General features: G+C 49.9%; 1 protein-coding gene across 1 annotated transcript in view; it reads left to right on the forward strand.

Annotated features, from left to right (window-relative positions):
* The first annotated feature begins 1,756 nt into the window (after positions 1–1,756).
* Positions 1,757–13,170, forward strand: part of Rasgef1c (RasGEF domain family member 1C) — a 67,680-nt gene continuing 56,266 nt past the window's right edge. Inside the window, exon 1 of the mRNA XM_057775305.1 lies at positions 1,757–1,888. The gene's annotated coding sequence lies outside the window, so the exon portion shown is untranslated. The remainder of the gene's footprint in view (positions 1,889–13,170) is intronic.

Below are 13,170 nucleotides of genomic sequence, written 5' to 3' on the forward strand. Positions count from 1 at the left end.
TTTGTGGAAAGGCAGGATCCTGGTTTGTAAACAACGGGACTCTCTCTCTCTCTCTCATACACACACACACACACACACCACATACCTCCTTGTGGCTGACTGTAGGGTGACTTTCTCCTAGTGCTCTGCCCTCGTAGTAACTTTGGAGGACTTTCATGAGACCCAAGAATGAACAGTTTATGGGCTCTGCTGATAAAATGCCTTCATTGGAACCCAAAGTTCCGTGTTCTCTGTTCTTGCATTCTCTTGGTGATTCTGCTTGGCCACCCTGCAGGTTGTCAACCTCTCTCCTGAGTCACCTGACGCATCTATGCTAAGGCTCAGATAGACATGTCTGGCTGGGTTCCACAGACACTGAAACCCCGGGGTCTCCTTTTACCTTCAAGGACCCAAACCCAGACTGCACCCACTAGACCAGCCACCTCCAGGAATCCCCCAAGATCTCCCTTGACCACACAATCTTACCACCTGCTGGGAAAGGGTTCCTCAGTAAACCCCACAACCACCACCTACCCAGCACCCACCTACTCAACACCCACCTGGGAAACTTGCCCCACACTCCCCGACCAACCTGGAAGCCCCCACTCCTCTCATATTCTGCCCTGAACCACCAAGCCCTGGGGGTTTTCTCTTGGAAACAGCCCTTCCTTGGATCTTCCCATTCCCGGGACCTGATTAGGGTTTGAAAGTCTCAACTGTCCTCTACATTCCCCGCTCCACTTGCTCCTGAAGCACGCCTCTCCCTCCCATCCCCTCTCAGTGACAACCCTGTGGGAGAATCTTTGTGGTCCAGACCCTGTGAATGGGAGATGCCACCTGGACACCCAAGGCAGGGGGCTTCTTAGGAGCCAAGGCCAGTACAGCTGGGGATGCACCGTCACCTCCTGCTGGAGTGCTTCAGGCAGAGCTGGGCCTAAATTTGTCCCTAGGGTCACACCTAAGGACAAGGTCCAGTTCCGCACCCGAGTCAAGCGGCTACTTCAGCCCTACTCCCTTCCACCTTGGCTTCTATCACTCCCCACAAAAGATTCAAAGTCCATGATTTTACTACTCCAAAAATCAACATAGTTTGATTTTTTTTTTTTTTTTTATGTTTTACTAGCCAATAAACCCTGCTTGAGTGGATTGGGTTGGGTTTCTGCCACAGTTCATCAGGCAGGTCCTACTGAAGCAGAAAACAGACGCCCTGACCTCCACAGTGAGACACACCTGAATGGAGTCAGGGTAGAAGGTCACAAAGTCCTGCGGACGCTCCTTCTTTTCATTTAAAATTGTCGCAACCCCCCACTTTATCTTTCTAGCACCCCACTGCCCCTAGAGCCATGAAACACGACTGATTCTCTGGGATGTACCTCACTACAAAGTTCAGTGGCCATTGTAGGAGAGGCCAGGACTCAGCTTTGAGGCAAGTGTGACCTGGATTTCAGGATGCCGGAAGCTGGTGAAGTGAAGAGGTCTGTCCAGGGGGCAGTCTGAGTGCAGAGGCCTCAGGGAGCAGGCTCGGGAGGGTACCTCAGCGGCAGTTTTAGCCCATGGGAGGCGAACCCCATTGGGGTTTCCCAAGCGCAGGCCTGGACATTTGACCCCGACCTCGAGGGCTGGGAGCAGAAAAGAGGCTTGACGGGCAAGGCAGCACGCAGATCCGACTGGGAGGGCAGCCGGGAGCGCTGCTTAGCGCGGACGCGGGCGGCTCCACCCGCGCTTCTCCGTGCGGCCGCGAGGGGGCTCCGCACGGCTCCGGCCAGGCGCACGGGCGGGCTGCGCGCGGGATCGCGGCGGGCTGCGGGCGAGCGGGCGGGCAGCGCCCGGTTCACGGTGCAGCGGCTGCGGCGGGCGCGGCGGGCGCTGCCGATGGGCCGGGCCCGGGCTGCCGGAGCGCCGGGAGCCGGTGAGTGACGCGCGGTCGTGCGGGACACCTGTGCTACGGACAAGGGCGTGCGGGGCGCGGCGAGGTCCGCGCGTGGAGCAAGGCAGCGGTGTGGGCGGGGACGGCGGATCGGGCCGAGGGCGGGCACGCGCAGGACTGACCCGGGGCAAGGTGCGCGCGGGTGACAGTGCGCGTGGCCGGAGCCATGGCGCGCGTGGCGTGGAGGTGGACGGCGCGGGGCCGAGCGGCACGGAGCCCCCCCCCCAACCTCCTGAGGGCGCCGGACGGCCGTGAGGTCCCGAGATGGAGATGCCCAGCAGCGGCTGGATCCCGGGGCCCAGCGAAGGGCACGCCCCCCAGCCCCTGCTGGGAGACCACCTCCCTGCACCTGCTAGTGGCAGAAAATTCCAGTCTGGGCCCAGAATCTCCACCCACATGGGCCTCAGTTTCTCTAACTATGAAACGGGCACAGCAAGGTTGACCCGCGATGTGCATGTGAAGGATGAGAAGGTCCTTGGCCTTCTGGGAATCAGAAGACCAGCGTGCCAGTCATAGGGGCTGTAGGGTGGTGGCATTTGCTGGGGCTCCGGGTGTGTCCCTCAGGCAATGGCAGGGGGCAGGCTTACGGCTGCAGACAGAGAAGCCCTGGAGAGAGGTGGGTGCTCTCAACCCTGCTGTCTACCCAGCAGCTTAGGTGATGAGTCCCCTGCGCCCCAACTGTGGCTGTAGGACAGGTAAGAGAGTACGAGAGGGGTCCTGGAGAGTCTCACCTGATGACCAGAGCTGTGTTTCCACTTCACAGTCAAGTAAACAGACTCATTGGTCCTGTCTCAGGGCCATGAAGTGACAAAGGTGAGGTTCCAGGCTCCTACCCCAGTACTTCAGCCACCTCGCCAGGTGCCCTGAGGATGCTGTGTTCGCCGACACTTACTGTGTGCTGCCGGCTCCCTTGCCCTGAACCCTGTGCCCACGCTGGTGTGAGAGGGCATAGCACAGCACGAGTTAGCTACCAAGGGAAAACCTGAGGCCGTTTCAGAATATCATTTCCAGGAAGACGATTAAATGGGGTCATGGGCTGGAGAGGGACAGGTAGCGGGGCAGAGCCTGGGCCTGGCCAGAGGTGTCTGTCCCTGGCTAGAGACCCTTATGCTGTAAACAAAGAGTGGAACCCACGGAAAAGTCAGCACAGGGGCTGAACAGGTGAAGCAACCCTGGGGCGAGTACAGGTGAGGGATGGGAAGGACTTGGAACCAGATACCTCGGAGACACGAACTAGGGCTTGGATGTTCTGGGCGCCGTGGGAAGCCTGCAGACAGCTGGAGTTTGAATAGTAGACGGAAAGGCTGAATGGTGGGTGAAGAGGTTTGCAGGGGTAGTCAGACAGAGAGAACGCAGACTGGACCAGAGGATCAGAGCTGTCGAGATGTCGGGCTGTGCAATCCACCCCTGGTGGTATAGCCACTCCAAGGACTTTGTCCTGGGAAAACCAGAGCCATGAAGAGGCCAGGACGGTGAGTTGAGGAACTCAGGTGGAAAAGGAGCCTGGCTTTCTTTCAAGTGCTGTCCCACTCCGGTCCAGCAGGTGGCGCCTGACTGTGGGCGGGGTTGCAGAAGTCCAATGAGATGCTGGGTGTTCGGACTAGACCCAGCCTCTGGGACCATCTCACTTGTCTTTAGGTATCTTGGAGTGCTGGTCCAGTGCTCACATTTGTACTTGGACCAAAACTAGAGTCGGTCGGTTCCCTTTTAAGTGAGAATTGAGGGGCCTAGAAACCACCATCTAGGTTAGGTGTGCCCATGGCCACCCTGGTGTTATTGAGTTGTCAGGTGGCCCCAACCAAAGCATCTTACAGAGTAGAAATGAATATTTCCGTCTTTTTTTTCCTCACAGTGAGAACCTGATTCTCAAATCATCACTACATTGATCATTTGGTACATCCTGGAACACACAGAGATCATTCCAGAATTAAATGTGTAAACCAGTACCAACCCCAAACCTCTATATTAAGTGTCCGATGTCTTTGGGTGTGCACCCAGAGCTCTGAGCATTGTTTCAGTCTGATCCAGCGTTGGTTTTGTGAGTTTCTCGTTGCATTCGGCCCGTTTGTGCACATCCTTGGTCTTCGTGATACAATTTTATTTTTGAAACTGTAAAATATTTTTATGGCTCAAAGGGCACAACTATACAAAAGCTATATTTATAAGTTATTTAGAGACACAGTTTTGTCCCTGTGTCTTTGTCCCTTTCCTCATCAGAGGTAACCATTTTAAACAGCTCCTAGATTACCTGACCATGTTTCCTTTTATCGAACAAGCCATTTATACATTATATTAGGGTATGTTACATCCCCTTTGTATTGTGACAAAAATTCCTCCTAAAATGAGCTCTGCACAATCTGTAGAGACCGTTCTGGTGGCTCTTCACGACTACACACTACTTTACTGTGTGGCCCTAGTTCCTTCAATTTGTGTTCAGTGGGTGGACCTTTGAATTTGATTCCAGGCTTTTGATTTCCTTCCCCCCCCTCAGTCTTTTTTAAAGATTTATTTTTATGTGTATGTGTGTGTGTGTTGTGCATGTGTCTGTTTGTGGATGTGCAGATGTGGAGGTCAAAAGAGGGTGCTGAATCCCTTGAAGCTAGACTTACAGGCATTTGTGAGCCTGTATTTATCTTTAGGTAATTAATTAAGGTATTTGTTTACTTGGTTTATCTTTATTTAAAGGGAAGAAAAATTGTACTCAGAGCATGGTATACGGAGAGCAGTTGAACAAAAGTCTCCCCTCAGTGTTTCTGTGTCTGATAGGGTTAATTGCTGTCACGTTGTTGTTGTTGTTGTTGTTGTTGTTGTTGTTGTGTTTGAGACAGGGTTTCTCTGTGAAAGAGTCCTGGCTGTCCTGGAACTCACTCTGTAGACCAAGCTGGCCTCAAACTCACAGAGATCCTCCTGCTTCTGCCTGCTGAGTGCTGGGATTAAAGGCGTGCGCCACCACCGCCCGACACTGTCACTTTTTTTCAAAGTATTTCTAGCTATTCCATGGTGTTGATGGTATTTGGAATTGGATCATATTGGTGTGTTCACACATGTGCACATGTCCTTGTGTGCAGGTGTATATGTGTGTGCCTGTGTGAGCCAGAGGACAACCTTGGGTGCTATTCCTCAGGAATCCTCCATCTTACTGTTCTTGAGACAGGCCTGGGGCTTGTCAGCTAAGCTGAGTTGTCTGGTCATTGATCCCCAAGGATCTGTCTGCCCCATCCCTGCCTCCCTAGTATTGGGATTAAAGGCACAAGCCGTCATGCTTGGTTTAAAAAAGATGTGAGTTCCAAGGATCAAACTTGGGTCCCTGTGCTTGGAAGGTAAACCCGTCACCGACTTCATTTTCTTCTCAGCTATATTTCCATCTGAGCTTCTGGTGCTGAGCGCTTCATGCAGTGATAGGAATCAGGTGTTTTTCTGTCGCAAGATCATGTCCGCAGGTGAAGCCATCCGTGTACAGGGTGTTCGCATTTCACCCGGCTTGTTGTAAGTTCCTTCCTCCGGTTGTATCTCCTAAATGGTTTTTATCTCTGCACATGGTGTGTTCTTCTGCTGTATCCGATTTGTTTTGTAATTGTTTGAAGATAGCTTGGGTGTTCTGTCAACTACAAACTCATCAGTGTTGCTTTTCCTTACTAATCTTTGGTAATTTATTACTTTCATCTAATTAAATTAGCTAACTTCTGTCAGTGGGAGCTGGAGAGATGGCACAGTGGTTAAGAGTTCCTCCTTTCTTCCAGAGGACCCAAGCTGGGTTCCCAGCACCCACAGCAGATGGCTCTCAACCAGCTGTAATTCTAGCTCCAGGGGATCCAATGTCCTCACTGACCTCTGCAAGCACCTGCACTCATATGGCGTGTACACATACAAACACATGAACAACATAAATCCCTCTGATTCAGTATTACATATTGGATGCCATGGGCATCTTTACCTTGCTCTAAGGCTGGCAGAGATGCAGACTTCAGGGGAGGCAGGAACGGAGATATGAAGAGAATGTCTTAGTCCGTTTTCTGCTCCTGTAAACAGAGTTACCAAACACCAAGTGAACTGTAAACAGTGGCTGTTCTTTGGTTTATGGTCTGAAGGCTGAGAAGCCCTCAATTAAGGGACGACATCTGTGAGGTTATCCCATGGGAGTGGTGGGGGGGGCAGCCAAGCTGACTTTTCTAATGACCCACTAACCCATCCTACAAAAACGACAGTTCATTTGAAAGAGCTGAACACCCATGGCTTTTTATTTAGGTCTCCTACCTCATTTTTGTTTAAAGATAGGGTCTCACTAAGTACCCCTGGCTGACCTGGAACTCAATATGTAGACCAGGCTGGCCTCAAACTCAACGAGATTCATCTGCCTCTGCCTCCCACATGCTGGGATGAAAGATATGTGCCACCATGCCCACCCAGCCTCTGGTTCCTATTTCTGTACACTGTAGCACTGAATGTAAAGTTTCTGACACAAGGCCCTTGGCGGACACATTGACACTGTGTCATGGCGTATCATCCATTCATCCCAATCTTACTGGAAGTGTGTGTTTTTACTAAAGCATGTGTATCCACCTAGCAATATGTTGTTTCTCCTTGGCACCGTTAGGACAGTGAGCTGTGTTAGCGGATTCCCTAATGTCTGGTCTGGGACAAAGGTGAGGTAAATACATCTGAATCTTAGTCCTCAGCCATCCCTGCATTCCTGAGACCAGTCCCACGTGTCTGGCCTTCCACTTTACTCTGGTTATACTGCTTAGCGGCTGCTGTGTGAAGGCGTGTTAGCAGCGAGTGGACCAGCGCATGTGCTCCTTATCACTCATGGCTGCCTCAGTGTGGGTGCTGGCCAGAATGTCACCCCTGTGGCCTCATTGCCTCTCCTTAGCCACCCCCCTTAACATTGCTGCATTGGGGGATGAAGTCAACAGACTTGGGAGGACACTTTCAACCCTCAGTGGTCACCTCCAGTGTCCAGGGGCCACCTCCAGTTCTTTGTCATGTGGGAGTCTCCACCATGACCGCTTATTCCACTCAGTTGGTGAAGAAGGACTACAGGGCAACATTGTAACATAGCTTGGCAAAAGGCTGACGTCACATGATCACGGACGCAATTTTCTCTAACCTTTGATGTAGTTCACCAGTTCGAGCACAGGGAAAGCTCCTATCTTCTTTCCAGAGTGTGATTCACAAGAGAGGGATGCTGGACGATGCTACAGAGACTGGCCGCTGTGGTGCTGGATTTCAGCTTGCTCGTGTCTATTTTGCTAGAAGGTGTCCTTTCTTGGACCAAGCTCAGCTTCTGACAGGTTCTTTAAGAAGAACGTGTGGCTGGTGCTTCTTGGTTTTTTTCTTTCTCTGCTCCTGATGCTTAAAGGACTGATCGACCAGTTGTAAAGTACTTGAATTTCTTTCTTAAACCCGATAAGATGTTGTTATGGGTACTCGGAGATGTCACCAGCCTTGGTACTTGGGGAAACGTCAAAATGAGTGGTGTACTGTCAAAATGTACCAGTTTATGAAACAGTTGGAGTATTTGCCGTGTCTCATGGCTCAGGGTTTTTACTGAACGAGTTGAGACTGTTACTGGAATAGGTCCGCCGCTTGAAAGCCAACATCCAAGAGGCATGCATTAGCACCAAGGAATCAGGCTTATTCAAAGCAATTCCTAAAGATTACGGAAAGCCGCCTCCTCAAAGCTCCATCCAGACTCCCCTAGTCCCGAAGAGCCTTCCTAGGGAAGAGAAGGAGGATGGGGGCAGGAGGCTCTGACATCCTTTTTATCCTTCACCTTCGTGGGAGCAGTAGCTCTAGCTGTACTGTGTGTTTGTTGATGCATCTGAGGGCGATTGCACAGGGCATCGGGCGTTGGAGGGTCTGCAGATCTGACGAAAGACCGTCAGCAGTGAGCATGGTAACCGGGTAAACCGGGCTTCTCTTTAGGATTTCGAATGCCAAGCAGTAGCAAGGGAATGTAAACTCCCCAGAAGGACTAGGGAGGGGTGTAAGAGGAAGTAGCTATGCTAAGGCTTCCTGTTCGCTCTGTGTCCACCGCCTGAAGCCACCACTGCTCTGACCAGCACCCTGGACTCTATCACAGTCTCTCCTGCTGTCTCAGGGTCAGTGCTCCCCTGCACCCAGCGGCTGTTGAGTCATTCCCAAGGGTGTGCATTTGCAAGCATGGGGACTCCTGGGTGTTTAAGAAAACTCTTCATGTCGCGGTCAGGTTGAGCCTCTAGGAGATGTACCATGGTCCTGAGGAGATTAAGGAGGGTTGGCAGGATATTGTTGACTAACAGCTGACCACATTATAGATTTGAAGAGAGCCCCATCAGTGCCAGCCTCCAGCCAACAGCATCTGGCTGTATGATTGGTGTGGATGCTGGGTCTTAGGAAACCAGAGTCATACTTGGGAGTGTTTATAGCTAAGTATTACTTTGCAGTAGCGCTTGTCGGGCACCCGCTCCCTACTGTGCACTATGCAGGCTGCCAGGTCCTTGTGAGCAGTAAGTTATGAGAATGGGTATGTATGAAGGTGGAAACAAAGGGTAGGGAAAAGGTTAATAAAGTTAGTCAATTCCTAGCCAGACTGACCAAGGAAACACACACACACACACACACACACACACAGAGAGAGAGAGAGAGAGAGAGAGAGAGAGAGAGAGAGAGAGAACAGGTCACCGATGTCAAGAATGAAAATGGGGACATCGTTGCAAATTCCACACACACACACACACACACACACGAATAATAAAGGACTTTTTAGACATATACTATGACTTTGATACTTAAGTTAGAAGAGGTAAATATTTTGAAGTTGCAGCTATCAAAAGTAACAGGAGAAAGAAAACCTGCCCGATGCTATTTTTATTATTAAAGAAATTGAATTTATCATTAAAATTCTTACTATACAGAAAATGTCAGGCCCATGAGCCTTCTACAGTGAATTCTACCAAATATTTAAGAAATTAATTCCACAACACCTTCATTCTGTCAATAAAAATCAAAACATCTAGCAACTTAAATACCAGCAAGGATGTGGGTGAGAGACCTTCAGCGTCTTGAGGTAGGGGTGTGGATTTCTGTAACCAGTTTGTAGAATCACTTAGTGCAATTGATCCTTGCTGTGTATACTGGCAAAGCAGGGGTCCTGCCCCCGCTGTGTCTGTCCACGGGAGAACTGTGCGTGTGTGACTTGCAGGACCCCGCTCTCCATAGCAACAACTGGAGGCAATGTAATTGCACATGCATTGTGCTACAGGAAAGAATATAGCATGCAGGATGACACCATTTTTGTAAGATGCAAAAGTCAGCCATACAATGTAGTGCTGAGGGATGCCTACTCCTGAGGGAAAATGTTTGATAAATACATCTTCAAAGCTCCATACACCAAAACACACTATTCGCTTGATCCTGTCATACCTCTATCAAACAGCATGTCATTTGCCGTAAATATTTGTAATTTGTATTTATAAAATGTGCTTTAATAGGGGCTGGGCAGATGGCTCAGTGGGTGAGAGTACTTGCTGTGTAAGGATTAAGTCCCTAGCACTGAGTCCCCAACATAGCCAGGTGTGGCTGGCACACCCGTAACCACAGTATTTCAGGGTGCAGACAGGTGTATCTCAGGGAGCTCATCAGCCAGACAGTTTCAAGTTCACTGAAAAACCCTTTCCCAAGGGAATAGGGCAAAGAGCAATAGAGGAAGACGGTCAGTATCTGCTTCTGGCCTCTACACATGCACACACGTGTATGCACATGGATACACACCATAATAATTAATAATTAATTTTATCTAATAATGTAAAATTTTAATATCATATGTTTTAGATCACATAGATAACTGTATTGGCTAGTCTTATGTCAGCTTGACACACCAACTAGAGTTATCTGAGAAGGGGAACCTTAATTGAGAAAAAGCCTCCATAAGATCCAGCTTTGAGGCATTTTCTTAGAGATTGGTGGGGGAGGGCCCAGCCCTTGGTGGGTGGTGCCATCCCTGGGCTGGTGGTCCTGGATTCTATAAGAAAGCAGGCGGAGCGAGCCCGGAAGCAGCACCCTCCATGGCCTCTGCGTTAGCTTCTGCCTCCAGGTTCCTGGCCCGTTTGAGCTCCCGTCCTGACTTCCTTTGGTGATGGACAGCAGTGTGGCAGTGTAAGCTGGACAAACCCTTTCCTCCCTAACTTCCTCTGTGGTCATGGTGTTTCATCGCCGCAGTAGAAACCCTAACTAGGACAATGACTAATGGCGATGGCTGCCGGGATGGCCAGAGTCCTCCAGGTTTCTGATTTGCTCCTGTGATTCATGACAGTGCTACGCATGCATGAAGAATATTAACGTGATTTTTTCAACAAGCGTGGGTGGGCCGTCCCTTATCCGAGACGCCTGAAAAAGCTGAAGTCTATATGTTTTAAGGGCTTTTCTTTGGGGGTACGGTATGTATGTATCCATAATGAGGCATATTGAGAACAGGATCCAAATCTAAACAGGAAATTCTCGTACAGCTCATGCACATAACCTGAAAGTCATTTTACGCAGTATTTTTAGTGTACATTCATTTTGGCTGCATCTATCACGTGACATCAGGTGTGAAATTTTCCACTTGCTCAAAAAGCTTTGGATTTTGGAGGAGTCTACACTTTGGACTTTCGGTATATAACAAAATATTGAGATGAGTCCCTACAGTGGCTTGCCATGCTCTCCATGGGCTGTTCTCACTTCGGACACCATTGACTAATGAAGCCACATGGTCACTGTGCCTTTTTGCAGTAGGTGTATGTGTGTGTGTGTGTGTGAGAGCACATGTGTATGTGTGCACATGTGTGTGTGAGCACGTGTGTGTGTGTGTTAAAATGGAGGTCAACATAATGGGAGCTGATGTGGGAAAATGATGCTTCAAGCCATCCTTAAAAGTCAATCAGTTGTCAAAGCAAACATGTGCATCTGGGGACAGAAGGAATGATGGTTAGATCCCAGCATGGAAGACCCTGTATGGGTACCCACTCCGTATCGAGCCCTGGACGGCTCTATCATCACCACCCTGAATGCCTGGGGTGAGGTGGTATAGCAAATGTTCAGGGTGTTCTGAGCCTTCTTTCTTTTCTGACTTTAAAGTATTTATTTTAGACAGGTTCATTGGTATTTATTTATGGAATGCAACACTAAACTGCCGTGCGCACAGACAGTGTGCAGTGATTAGACTTGGGCTTCTCCTTTCTCTCTTTGGTGTAATCATTTCTTCATCCTGGAATCCTTCAAACCCCTCCTCTCTGGCCACTGAGGCTTGCTAAACTAATTGTTGTAGACTGAGTGACCCCACTGTGCTATAGAACACTGGCCGTCTTTTCCCGCCAACCCACCGTATTTTGGTGCTCATTAACCAGACACCCCACTTTGCCAAAGACCAACAAACTCCACGCACAAGAGGGGCTGATAGAGAAGCCAGAGGTAGGGCCTGAGGCTCTGAGCCACAACAGACTGGGGACATGCCTGGAAAGACAGGTTTCACTCAGTTCCCAGAACCTGACCGCTCTGTTTACAGGTTGGAGATAGTTGGACTGGCCCTGAGTCCTCAGAGGTCAGTTCAAGGGATTTGCTCTCTACTGGTGAGAGATTTCCATCAAATGATTTAACTTCCCAGCACCTCGGTGTCTGGCAGCAGCACCCACCAGCCATTTGGGAATTGGCCGTATCTGGACCACACCAGGGCTTTCTCCAGCTTAGTGTTTCTGGCAGCGGGTCTCTTCTGACAAGCCCTTTAAGGATAAAAAATGGCACACACGGAGGTCTGGTGAGCTTGTGCAAGGCAGATTGCGGGAAAGGCTTAAAGAGGCTGAGATGACAGAGTGTGCCACAGCTGCTCGGGGGGGGGGGGGACGGGACACAGGAATTGCAGGTCCCCAGTGGCCTGTGGTTTGCAAACAGATGTTTGGGCACGAGCACAGCCAAATTGTATAGCACTCCAGGTGATGGACGGGGCGCCAAATGCCTCGGGTTGCTGCTCTGAAACGTTCACAGGGAAAATGTACTTCTGTTTTGCAAACAGCAAGTCTAAGAAGGAGGAACAAATTAGGTTATTGTGCCGTAACCAATTTCATGTGCGGAGTCGTTGACAGAGGCGCATTTCACATAATGAATGTGATCAGCAGGTCTGCCACTCACCTTAATGAGAAGAGAGAGCAACGGGGAGCCTAGCGTCCCTGCCCACCACTGTCTTTTCCCCAGCTCAGACAGGGGCCAGGACCCAGCAGGTCTGCCTGTCAAAATCCAAGGTCATCACACCGCATCAAGGACAGCCAAGACTTCCAGGAAGAAAGTCATAGACCCTCCTCGCTTTCCCCCAATCTTTTCCTACAGAGAATTTCAAAAACATGGAGAAAATAGGTTGAATAGAAGTCACACTGTTCCCATCCCCCAGCTCCGATAGGCATCAGCTCCCAGCTTGCCTTCTAGTGTGTGTGTGTGTGTGTGTGTGTGTGTGTGTGTGTGTGTGTGATGTGTGTGCATGGATGTTTGTGCATATGTGCGCATGAAGAGGCCAGGGTTTGAGCTGGGTATCTCTATCAGTCTCCACCTATTTCGTGAGACAGTGTCTTGCACTGAACCTGGGTCTCACACCTCAGCTGCACTGCCTGGCCATTGAATCCCAGCCATCCTCCTGGCTCTGCTTCCCCAGTTCTGGGGTCACAGGCACACATCATCTCTTCTGGTGGGGTCTTATGTGGATGCTGGGCATCTGAAGTCAGGTCTTTGTTATGAGCACTTTACTGACTGGGCCATCCCTCAAAGTCCTCCACTTACCTTCCCTGAATTGTTCTAGTTAGTAGATCAGGCTGGCCTCTAACTCACAGAGATCTGCCTGCCTTTGCTCCCGAGTGCTGGGATTAAAGGTGTGCGCCACCACCACCTGGCCTCCACTTAGCTCCTTAAAGCAAATCTAAGGCCCCATTTCAAGTCCTCTTACGCCTCTAATATGTATCTTTGGGTATACAGCAACTGCATTTTCATAACCTTAGTACTCTTGATGTACTTCTTGAAAGTGGTAATAATTTATTAACATTGGGAATAATTTAATAATATTGTATTTCTGTAACACAACACCTAAGATCAGATAGTATAGCACATAATGACTAAAAGTTTATTTGGCTCATGGCTCTGGAGGCTGGGAAACCCAAAGCATGGGGTTGGCACCAGCTGGTGTTGTGTGAGGGTCTTCTCTCCAGAACTGCAAGGGTTTCTCATGGAAGGTAGAGCAACTGTGCCAACTTGGGTCCCTCCTCCTC

This window comes from Chionomys nivalis, chromosome 7 (assembly GCF_950005125.1).
Source record: "Chionomys nivalis chromosome 7, mChiNiv1.1, whole genome shotgun sequence".
NCBI lineage: Eukaryota > Metazoa > Chordata > Mammalia > Rodentia > Cricetidae > Chionomys > Chionomys nivalis.